Here is an 11670-nt window from a genome sequence, read left to right as displayed (position 1 = left end):
TTGTGAGGAGTTACGTATTGCCAGTTAACAAATAGTAAAATTTCACTCTAGTTTTCAAAATTCCCCAAAGAATTACCAAAACCTGACAAATAGGTCGCTTATTCTAACGCAGCCTACAATCCAAGCGCAAAGGTACCCATCATGCAATTTACAATTAATGGCTTAGTATCAAGGTCGATTCTGAAAAGTGAAAGCCTAGAGTTACTCCTTTGTTCTTTGTTATATTAACTAAAATGAATGATGAATAATTTCTAAACTAACTAATAGATACAAGCTAAATTCTAAGGAAGATGCAGGAGTAAATGGATAAATGAAATAACCTAGACAAGAAAGCAAACCCAAAGGGAATCTAAACTAGTTAGCAATCAAACAAAAGATAAAGGATTGATGACTCCAATTATGCTACCCGTGGATGAATTCTTAACTGAATTTGGTTTCTCTCTCTCGATAACCGAAGTCCTAAACTTAATAACCTAAAGTTGGAATCTCTTCCTAACGATTGATTCTTAAATTAGCATTAAGCTTTAATCCACCTCTATTAAGCTTTCTTAGTTCTTAATCTGGCTAGTTAATTATCCTTATCTCTAAGTGATTATTAACAGTTCTTGCTATTCAAAATTCCAATTGCCAAATGGACTTCTCAATCATATAAAGCAATCTAAACACCACAATTCGCAACGTCTCATGAACAATGCATTATCTTATTAATACTGAAAGCAAAAAGAATACAAAACTAACTCAAACAATCCAACAATATAACATTAAGCCAACATAGTAAAGAAATCCCAATGGATTTAATCAATCTAGCTAAACATGTTCATTATCAAAACCTACAAGAATTCAATTACAACAATGAGTAAAGGTAGAGAAACTCGATTACACCCTTGGATGAGAGTAAACAGCCACAATTCCTCTTGCTTGAATTGAATCGATTCTTGGTCCTCTTGCTCAGATTGAAGCCAATCAACGAACCTCACCCAATCTTCAATCTTTGAAGGGAATCTGATTGAAACCTTGCTCCAAGTCTCCTTTCCCCTTAGTTCCTGCTCAGAAAACTCTTAGAGAGAGAAAAATTAGGGTTTGGGACGTTCTCTCCGCCGTTTTTCTCCTTTCCTCTCTTCTTTCTTTTAATTAATTCCTCTTGTCGCCACCAACACGGCCGTGTTGAGGGCCATGTTGGGAACACGGTTTGGTGTCCCTGGCCGTGTTAGGAACACGGTCTGGTGTTCCTGGCCGTGTTACTCTCTATGGTTGTGCTCCCTAATGCCTCTTCTTCTTTGATGTCTAATGCACCCAAAATGGTCGTTTTGGTGCCCATGTTGGTAACATGGCCAATGTCAAAACCAACACGGCCATGTTCAGATTAGGGATGAGCAAACTCGACTTGTTTCGGCAACTTTGATGTCCAATTCTTCCCTTTATTACTCATTGACTTCTTTTGGACCTAAAGCACACACACAAACGCATAGGGTGAGTGTTAGGACCAATTCACATCCAAATGTACATAAATCTTCCCTTAAAATCCCCATTTAGATGTCTGTATTCCACGCACATCAAAGCAACACAGTTTCCGAGGGTAACACGCCCTAGAGCACAGCCCGTGTTGGCTAACACGGGCAAGAACACGCCCTTGCTACATTCGAGAACACGGCCCGTGTTGGTAACACGGGCCAGAACACGCCATTGCTCGATTTAGTTCATTCTGTCATTTAGAGACCAACACAGCCGGTGTTGAGGAGCACGAGCTTCGAACACGCCCGTATTTGCGTACGGTATAAAATTGAACGAGCGAACAAAGAGAGGGGATTGGCAATTTTGACTCTTCATTTTCCCCTATAATTTCCCTAGACGCGTTTTAGACATCCCGAGGCGGCTTCTAGGAGACTGATTCCACATTTTGATGTTAGAGTCGTAACTATTGAGGTTCGATTTAAGATCGAAGAGGAGTTTGGAGCAAACCAAGAGGTATTTTGGAGATCAATCATAGTGTAAATCAAGGCTTTGAGTTGTTCATCCAATTCTAGGAAAAGGGTGTATATTTTTTAATTTTCTTTATTCTTTCATTGTAATTGAATTCCTATTTGTTTTAGACATGAACATGTGTAGCTAGATTGACTAAACTTATTGAGGTTCCTTTCTATGTTGGCTTTGTACTGAATTGTTAAGATTATTTGAAGTTTCTTTTCTTGTATTCTTTTTGCAATTAATAATAAAGACCTAGTTTTCATTACATTGAATGTATTGATTATTGTTCATAGAATTCTTTTAGCAATTGAAAGTTCTAATTGAGTTTGGAAATTTAATTGCAAGAACAAGTTAATTTTCACTTAGAGATAAGGTTAATTAATTTGCTGGATTAAGAATTAACAAAGCTTAATAGAGGTGGATTAAAGCTTAAGGCTAATTTAATAATCAATTGTTAGGAAAAGATTCCAACTTTAGGTTCTTAGGTCTAGGAATTCAGTTATCTCGAGAGGAAAACCGAATTTAGTTTAGAATCTGTCCATGGGTAGTGATAGGCTATTTCTGTAGCTATAATCTAAGGTAGTGAACCTATCGATGCAGACTAGCACTAACGGCGAGTATCAAGGTCGTATTCTCGGGAAAGGATGATCCTAGAACTACTACAGTGTCTTATGCTATCTAACCCCAACAAAATCGATGAAGTTACTATTCTATGATTTGATGCAAGCAAATGATTAACTAGTATCAAACAATCTGAAAGGATTTTGTGAAACAATCAAAGGAAAAAGCAAACCCAAGGGGACCTAAGCTAGTTGGATTTTAGTGAAGGTAGAGATTATATTGATTACCAATTGCGATTACCCATGAGCGGATTCTAAACTGAATTCGATTTCCCTCTCAAGAATATCGAATCCCTAAACCTAAGAACCTAAACGATGGAATCTCTTTCTAAAGATTGATTTTAGGTTAGCCTTAAGATTAAATCCATCACTATTAAGAGTTGTTAATTCTTAATCCGGCTAGTCAATTACCCTTATCTCTAAGTGATCATTAACCAGTTCTTGCTATGCAAATTTCCAATTGCTAAACGAACTTCTCAATTACCTAAAGCAATCTGAGCACCACAACCTACAACGTCTCATGAATAATGTGATTTCTCATTAATAATGAAAGCAAGAAGAAACAAGCATTGATAATCAAAGTCTCATAAACACTAAAAGCAATCCAATAACATAAGAACCCCAATAGGTTCAACAATTCTAGCTACTCATGCTAATAAGCAACACAAAGTAAAGAACAAATACAGAAAAGCAATTTGAAAGCATGTACACCCTTCTTCTTCAAGTTGGATGAAAAGCCCTAAATTCCCAAATCTGAATGATGAACCCTAAATTGCATCTTGAATGCCTCCAAATCCACTCTTGATCTTCAATTTGATGTTTAAACCAATGTAATCCTTTCTTCAATAGGCGAAATAGTCTCCTAAAGTCGAATATTGAAGTCTGGAAAAAGATGGCTCATGCATGTATATGTGAAATCAAGTCAGAAAATTGAACCCTAGCAAAATAATTCGCATTTGCCTATATAAATGTCTCAGCATGGCCGTGGTCAAGTCCGTGCTGATCAGCATAGGCAGAGTCCAGGCCGTGATGGACCTCCGAGTCCCACAATTTAGGGCTTCTTCTTGGACGTGCCCTCGCAGGTGCTGAGCCACCATGGGCCGTGATGGAGGCCGTGGTAGCCTCAGAAACCGTGCCAAAATGGCACTCTTGAGGGTCAAGTGTTGATGGTTCAGCACGGCTAGAGTCCAGGCCGTGCTCAAACTTGGAATGCTAGCCCTTGCTCAATTTTGATGGATTCTGGTCCGTATTTGCGCGTATTTCCTTCAACTACTGATAATGTACATCGATAATCACCTAAAACATGAAAGGAACCAAAACATAGGTGATCCTGGCATTAAAAAAAGGATAACTATGCACAAAAATGGAAGTAATTGGGCATTTAAACATGTATAAAATGATGCACATCGAAGTACCCCACAATTAAACTTTTGCTTGTCCTAAAGCAATCAATAACTCAATACATATACAAGCAACAGTGACCCCTCAAAATCCATGCTAAAGTTCACAACTTAACCTTATTCAACATATAAAGAATGAAACTCGAGTAGTTGAACAAATGATACAATTTCAAAGAAGAACTGTAATAATACCATCTCGAAATACAACTTTTATAACAACTTGGCATTAAAGACCAGGAATCATTTCCTCACAGGAATCTCTAAAGTCACTCACAGTGTTTACAGGTAAACAAGAAAATTCCCTCAACGCAGCTGCATAAAACCTATTTACCATAAGCTTGCTCATAAATCTCATCTTCGCTACTGTGAATAAATGAATACCAAAATCAAAAGGTCTTTACAAGGGTTGAAATGTGGCTAAGGTAAAGGTAAGAATATTTGGATAAAAGTGTAAAATATACTGAAAAATCATGCAATTATTTAGAATGAATGCTAAAACAAAAAAATACTCACTAAGCCTTATTTGAAGTAAAGGATGCTCACAAGAATTAAATCCAAAAGAGCTTAGAGCTAAGAAATAAGTCAGAATTTTTTTTCTTTTTCTTTTTCTTCTTTTCTTTAGCATATATATATGCCACAATAGCTTACACAGGGCTGCATGATTAGTGACATAAACAACAAGAACAGTTATCCAATTTAGATTGAAGGGAGCATCAAAGAATGATTAAAAAGACAAGTGAATTTATAACAAAATTAGGCACTATGATTCCATAAAAGAAGAAGCATAACACATAATTATTCAGTATACAAGGTGAAAGAAAAGATAAATGTATAGAACGGTGTATGTGTAGTGTATAGGTGCAACTCATGGAGAAAAGGTTAAGGCTTAAAACTAGCTGACTAATGGAAATAAATGGTAGGCTTTTGGCCAGATATGATGAATTCCTAAGTTGCCCAAATCATCTAATGGTATTCAAAAGTTCATGTAACCTCAACAAGTATTACAAAGCAAGTTCTAGAAACAACATTAAGTACAGCGCACACTCAAACAAAAAGAATCATGAGCACAATTTGCAATGGATGCTCAAATTTTGGTTCAAAACCTCACGTTTGTAATGGCTAAAATTTGCAATTGGTTCCCAGACTTATCAATTGACTCATCACATAAATTGAATAAGAGATTAACATAATCAAAGTTCAAAGATGAAGGTTGTAAATTTGCACGGAACTCAAGCAACAACGATTTAACCTGGGCAAATTGACATATTGAATACGGTGAAATTGCTTGCCAAGAACAAAAATTGAGAGGGACAATCAATTACTAGTGTGTGAAGTAAGTCACTAATTATGAAAGAATAAACTAAGCTTAAATGTCATGAAAAACCTAGGTCCTAACATCCTAAGAATAGTCCATTATCATTACCTAAACAATCAAGGGATAATAAAACCACAGTTACCCACCCCACACTTGAGTATAACACTGACCATAGTATTAGAAAAATAAAATCGGGTATATTACATAGCTAGCACATCAGAAGAGTAAAGATCATATTAAATGTACATAGCATGAAGGCAAAGCAAATTGTTCCATTAAAATAACATAACATGAAAGCAAAATGAAAAAAATAAAATAAAATGAAAATGCAAAAAGAAACAAAAATAAAATAAAAATAAAAATAAAAATAAAGAAAGAAAATAGAAAGGAAAAGGAAAAGAAATAGAGCATAAATTTTTGTCACTGCTGGTAGTCTACCGAAGGCGCATCCTCACTGGCTAGATCGGCTGGAGGGTGAAGAGTAAGGGAAGGCGCTGAAGGAGGAGGAGGAGGTGGTGGCACGGGATCCATGAAGCACCTGCTAGATCAAACTCCATATCATCAATGAATCGCTGATTTTGTGCTCCGAATTCCAACATCTTTTGTATCTGCTCCTCCATTAGGTCCGTCTGGGTGGCCTGCCTATCCAGCCCATGCATAAGCTGCTGGAGCATATTATTTAACCCTTGAAACTGTGCCTTAGTCTAATCTTGAAACTGCCCAAACTCCTTTCTGTGTCGCACAAACTCAGTATAGTGCTACTGCTGTAAATCACAAACTCGATCTAGTATGTCAGCCAAAGTACTAATCTGAGCACTCGATGTCCCTACAGAATAAGAAGAGGAAGCTCTAGAAGTGGGCATAAACACTATGGCTGGGTTAGGAATCCTAACATCTGGAATCTCAGCCGTAGGGTCTTGGGCTCCTCGACTTGCTACCTCTCTAGCCTCCTTGACTATTGCACTAATGAGCTTGTACTCAATGCCATGTGGGTGACGAGTGGCTGTGATCATCTGCATGTTGATCATCTGTCTGACCCCTAATGGTGTCATGTCACCAATTTGAGAAAGCTCGGACAGACAGTCGTCTAGTACATCTAGTCTCTTAGCCAACCTAGTCACATACGAGCCAAAACAGCAGTGCATCTTCTTTTGGGCGTCGACTATAAAGGAACAGACTTGATGAGCCAACAGATATCCCATGTCAAGCTTCTTATGATGTTGCATATCTCAGAGAATGAATACATCGGTCTGTGTGACCGCTTTAAAACTATCTCTTAGGCCTGTAATCGTGTAAGTTAACAGTGTATGGAGATAGCTGAGATGATCCAGAAGGCTAGATGCCTTAGACCTGCTAGGGTAGTATAATTCTGGCCTGAGTACTAATAAATCCCACATGGTGTCGTACGAGATTGGGTTGATGTAGATGCATCCCTAATACTCCTCGCCTAAGGTCTCCTGCTCAGTTCATAAACCCAAATGCATGCCAAATTATAGAATTGATATTGAGAACTCCCTTCCTCTAAGTCTGAAGTAAACTGCATTAGGCTGATGCCAGTTTATGATTTGTTGCTGCAGGAAGAAGGTGCTGAGGAATTCAATGGTGAGCTCACGGTAGGTGGGCTTAATGATGTCAAAGAATAGTGCGTAAGGTAGTGTGTCGAACAATGCACGAACATCCTGAGCAGTAAATATTGACAATTACTAAAGCATATCAAAATGTCCTAAATAGAAAGTAAATACATAAAAGAAAATTCAAATTTAACCAAATAAAAGCCAAAGGCGAAGAAACTTACTTGAAATTGCCGTGATAGGTAAGAAAAATCGAGAAGAATGAGAAAAAGCACCTTAGACTTTAGAGGGGGAAAAGTTGAAAAAATGTTTCAAATGGCCTGCTTATATAGTCACGGGGGTCAGCACAGCCTGGACTCGGCCCGTGCTGAACCCTGAAGCTTCCTCCACATGCTAGTTCACCACGGGCGAGGGCATGGCCATGCTAGTCAGCATGGCCTAGTGTTGTCCCCCGTGGTGCCTTCAAAAGCAGTTGTGGACGGTCAATTTTGAATGTGAGCTATGTACATGTCCATCATGGGCTAGGGTATGGTCGTGCTGATCGGCACGGCCTGGTGTTGCAGCTTGTGGCGGCCTCGAAAGCCGTGGTGGACGACTGATTTTCCAAACTCTTCATGTGCATGCTCATCACGGGTAGGACTCCAACCTGTGATACCTACGGAAACCATAGTGAACCACTAAAATCCAAGATTTTCTTTATCATCTCGAACTGCCAAACTCCCTACCTTGGTTCAACACACATACGTACACATTTAGGCTATAATTCAAGTAAAATGTATCAAATAGGGAAGTTCGTCTTCACTAATCACCAAAAATCCGACTTAAGTTATTAAAATCCTAGATTCATACAATTAGGTTCAGTCACTAAGTAAGTGCTCTAACTACCATCAAACATGCAAACGACTGATAAAATAAAAAGAAAAACATAAAGCTATAATGGGAATGCCTTCTAAAGGCGCTTCTTTTTGGTTCTCGAGTCATTTAGCTGGACTCTACATGGATCATCCCTGCAAATACAAAACCATGTCAACCCACTGCTCAATCTCTAACGAGTTTCCATGATACAATTTGAGCCTATGTCCATTGACCTTGAAATCACCCTTCTCAAGATGATAAAGCTCGACTATGCCATCTGGGAAAACCTACTTGACTATGAATGGCCCCGACCATCGACTCCTGAGCTTCCCTAGAAATAAACGAAGACATGAGTTATATAGCAATACTCTATCTCCAATCTGAAACTCCTTGGAACCTCTGAGCCTTTGATCATGCCACTTCTTTGTCTTAGCCTTGTAAATTGAAGAGTTTTCATACGCCTGCTGACGCCACTCCTGCAATTCATTCAGCTGCCGCTGTCTCTCTTTACCTATAGAATCAACATCAAAATTGCAAGTTTTAAGGGCCTAAAGAGCCCTATGCTCTAATTCAACAAGTAAATGACAAGACTTCCCATACACAAGCCTATAGAGCTATGGAAGTCCTACATGCAGTCCTAAATGCCTATAATGCATCATCTAGTTTCAAAGCCCAATCCTTCCTGCTCATACCTATAATTCTCTCTAAAATGTGTTTTAAACCCCTATTAGTAACCTCAACTTGCCCACTGGTCTATGAGTGATAGGGAGTAGAGAACCACTGTGTCACACCATAGCGTCTGAGCGCCTTTTCCATTTGAGCGTTGCAAAAATGTGTTCACCTATCACTAATTAACGCTCTAGGTGTACCAAACCTAGCAAATAACTTCTTAAAGAACCTGCAAACAACTCTGGCATCATTAGTAAGTAAAGCATGTGCCTTATGCCACTTGGAGAAATACTCAACAGCCACAAGAATATACTTATTGCCATAGGAAGAAGGGAAGTGTCCTATGAAGTCAATACCCCAAACATCAAATATCTCAACAGCCTACATACTAGTTTGGGGCATTTCATCACAGGCAGAGATGTTACTTAAGTGCTGACAGGCATCGCAAACCTGAACAAATGTCCTAGCATCTTGGAAGATACTTGGCCAATAAAAGCCTGCATCCAACACCTTCCTAGCAGTATGGTTTGCTGCTTGATGGCCTCCTGTGGGTCTTTCATGACAGTGCCTCAAATCTGGAGACTCTCTTCGCCATAAACACATCGGCGAGTGACTTGGTATGCAGATACTTGATATAGGAAGGCGTCTTCCCAAACATAGAATTTCAAATCAACAAAGAATTTCTTCTTTTGCTGATAAGTTATACCCTTTAGTAAGACCCTAGACATATGGCAGTTAGCATAATCAAAAAACCAAGGAGAATTAGAATATACCTTCAATGAATACAAGTGCTCCTTCAGAGATCGATCATCTATCGTTCTCTCATTAAGTGCTTCCAAGCTTGCATTCTCCAGTCTGGATAAGTGATCCACTGCCAAATTTTATGTGCCCTTCTTATCTCTGATCTTAATGTCGAACTCCTGCAACAATAAAATCCATCTAATCAATCTCGGCTCAGCATCATGCTTATTAAACAACAACCAACAACTCCTTATCTGTAATAGTGTAATGGTCCTGGGCTCTTGTCAAAGTCTTGCTAGCATAATAAATGGGTTGGAACTTCCTATCAAACCTTTGTCCAAGTACAGCTCCAACTGCATAATCACTAGCATCGCACATTAGCTCATAGGGCAGCCCCAAATCAAGCGAAGCCATGATATGGGTTGTGGTTAATAGTTTCTTCAATAACTCAAAAGAAGATAAACATGCATCATTAAAAACATAAGGTGCATCCTTAACTAGCAATTGAGTAAGAGGCCTAGCAATCTCAGATAAATTTTTAATAAGCCTTCTATAGAAAGTAGTATGGCCTAAGAAACTCCTAACAACCCTAACAGAACTAGGTGGTGGCAGCTTAGATATGGTTTCTACCTTAGCTCTATCAACCTCCATTCTTACATGTGAAATCTTATGCCCTAACACAATTCTCTCTCTCACTATAAAATGACACTTCTCCTAATTAAGCACCAAATTAGCCTCAATACACCTTACATGCATTCTAAATTGGCCAAACATTGAGAAAAGGAATTACCAAAAACAGAGAAGTCATCCATAAATACCTCCATCGACTCCTCAATCATATCATAAAAAATGGCCATCATACACCGCTAAAACGTAGCCGGCGCATTGCATAGACCAAAAGGCATCCGTCTATAAGTAAAAGTCTCGTAAGGGCGATGAAAGTCATCTTCTCTTGGTCTTCAGGTGCAACTGGAATTTAAAGATAACCTGAAAAACCATCAAGAAAATAGTAAAATATATGTCTTGCCAATCTCTCTAACATCTGATCAATGAAAGGAAAAGGGAAGTGATTGTTCAGAGTTGCATCATTAAGCCTCCTATAATCAATGCAAACTCGGAAGCCTGTTACCGTCCGTGTGGGTATCAGCTCATCCTTTTCATTGCGAATCATCACATGCCTCCTTTCTTCTAAGACAACCTCGCATGGGGCTCACCCAAGAACCTACGGGAAATAGGATAAATCAAACCTGCATCAAGGAGCTTAATTACCTCCTTTTTTACTACCTTCATATTCGGGTTAAGCCGCCTCTATGGCTGAACTACTGGTCTATAGCTATCCTCCATCAAAATCTTGTAAGAATAGAAACAAGGGTTTATCCCCAGAATGTTAGCAATCTTGTAGGCAAAGACCTTCTTATACCTCTTGAGAGAGTCTAAAGTCATCTCTTGCTCCTCAAGCGTCAAGTCTGGTGCAATAATCATAGACAACTTTTCTGCCTCATCCAAAAATCCATAGCTCAAGTGCTTAGGTAACTCCTTCAATTCTAAGACCGGGGGGTCCTCGAAGGAAGACTTTACCTTCTGTACTTCTAACCCGTCAAGAGAAAGAAAAGGGTCAGTAGAACAGCTAGGCTCATTAGCTAACAAACTAGCGAGCTGCTCCAACACTTGCTCGTTCGAAAGCTCCTCCTCATCTCCTTGTAATGCTACCTGCAAAGGATCATCAATCAATATTTCCTGCAAATGAGACTCAACCACATTATCCAGAATATCCATAGAGAACACAACATCATCATGGTGTAAAGAATGTCTCATAGTAGTAGCTAAGTCGAAGGTAATAGTCTCATCATCTACTCTAAGCTGGAGCTTTCCATCACAAACATCTATAACCGCCCTAGATGTTGCAAGAAAAGGTATACCTATGATCAAAGGCATAGTACTCTCATCTTCCACTTAAAATAAACTTGTTTACCTTAACAAGCACATCCTCAATAATACCCCTAGGAATCTTAACCGTCCTATCAGCTAACTGGATGCTCATCCTAGTAGGTTTAGGTTCACTCAAACCTAACTTATCAAACAAACTAGTAGGCATCAAATTAATACTAAGACCTAAGACCTCCAGCTTCCTTTTGTTGCTCAAAATTTCCTTTAAGAACTTGGCATACTTCGACATCTGGGAAATAGCCTCAACAAAAGTAGGTTAATACGCAGTTGTTTAAATAAGTCAAGGAACTTACCAAACTACTTATCAACCTTCTCCTGCTTAAGTCGAGTAGGGTAGGGGACTGGTGGCTGGTACTCTCTCATAAGGCTCTTCTGCCTGTCTTCCACTTTCTCTACTTCTATTAACTCAGGCTCTGGCTCCTTCCTAGCTGGCTTATCCTGCATGGAAACATCACCATCATCAACTAATGGTAAAGAACTAGATAACTGATTACCTGATCGCAAGGTGATAGCCTTGTAATGCTCCCTAGGGGTTTGACTCTGTAGTATTGGGGAGCGCTCCTTGTTGCCTCTCAGACAACATCTTA

Source organism: Ricinus communis, chromosome 4 (assembly GCF_019578655.1).
Source record: "Ricinus communis isolate WT05 ecotype wild-type chromosome 4, ASM1957865v1, whole genome shotgun sequence".
Lineage (NCBI taxonomy): Eukaryota > Viridiplantae > Streptophyta > Magnoliopsida > Malpighiales > Euphorbiaceae > Ricinus > Ricinus communis.
Note: the sequence above shows the minus strand (reverse complement) of the source record.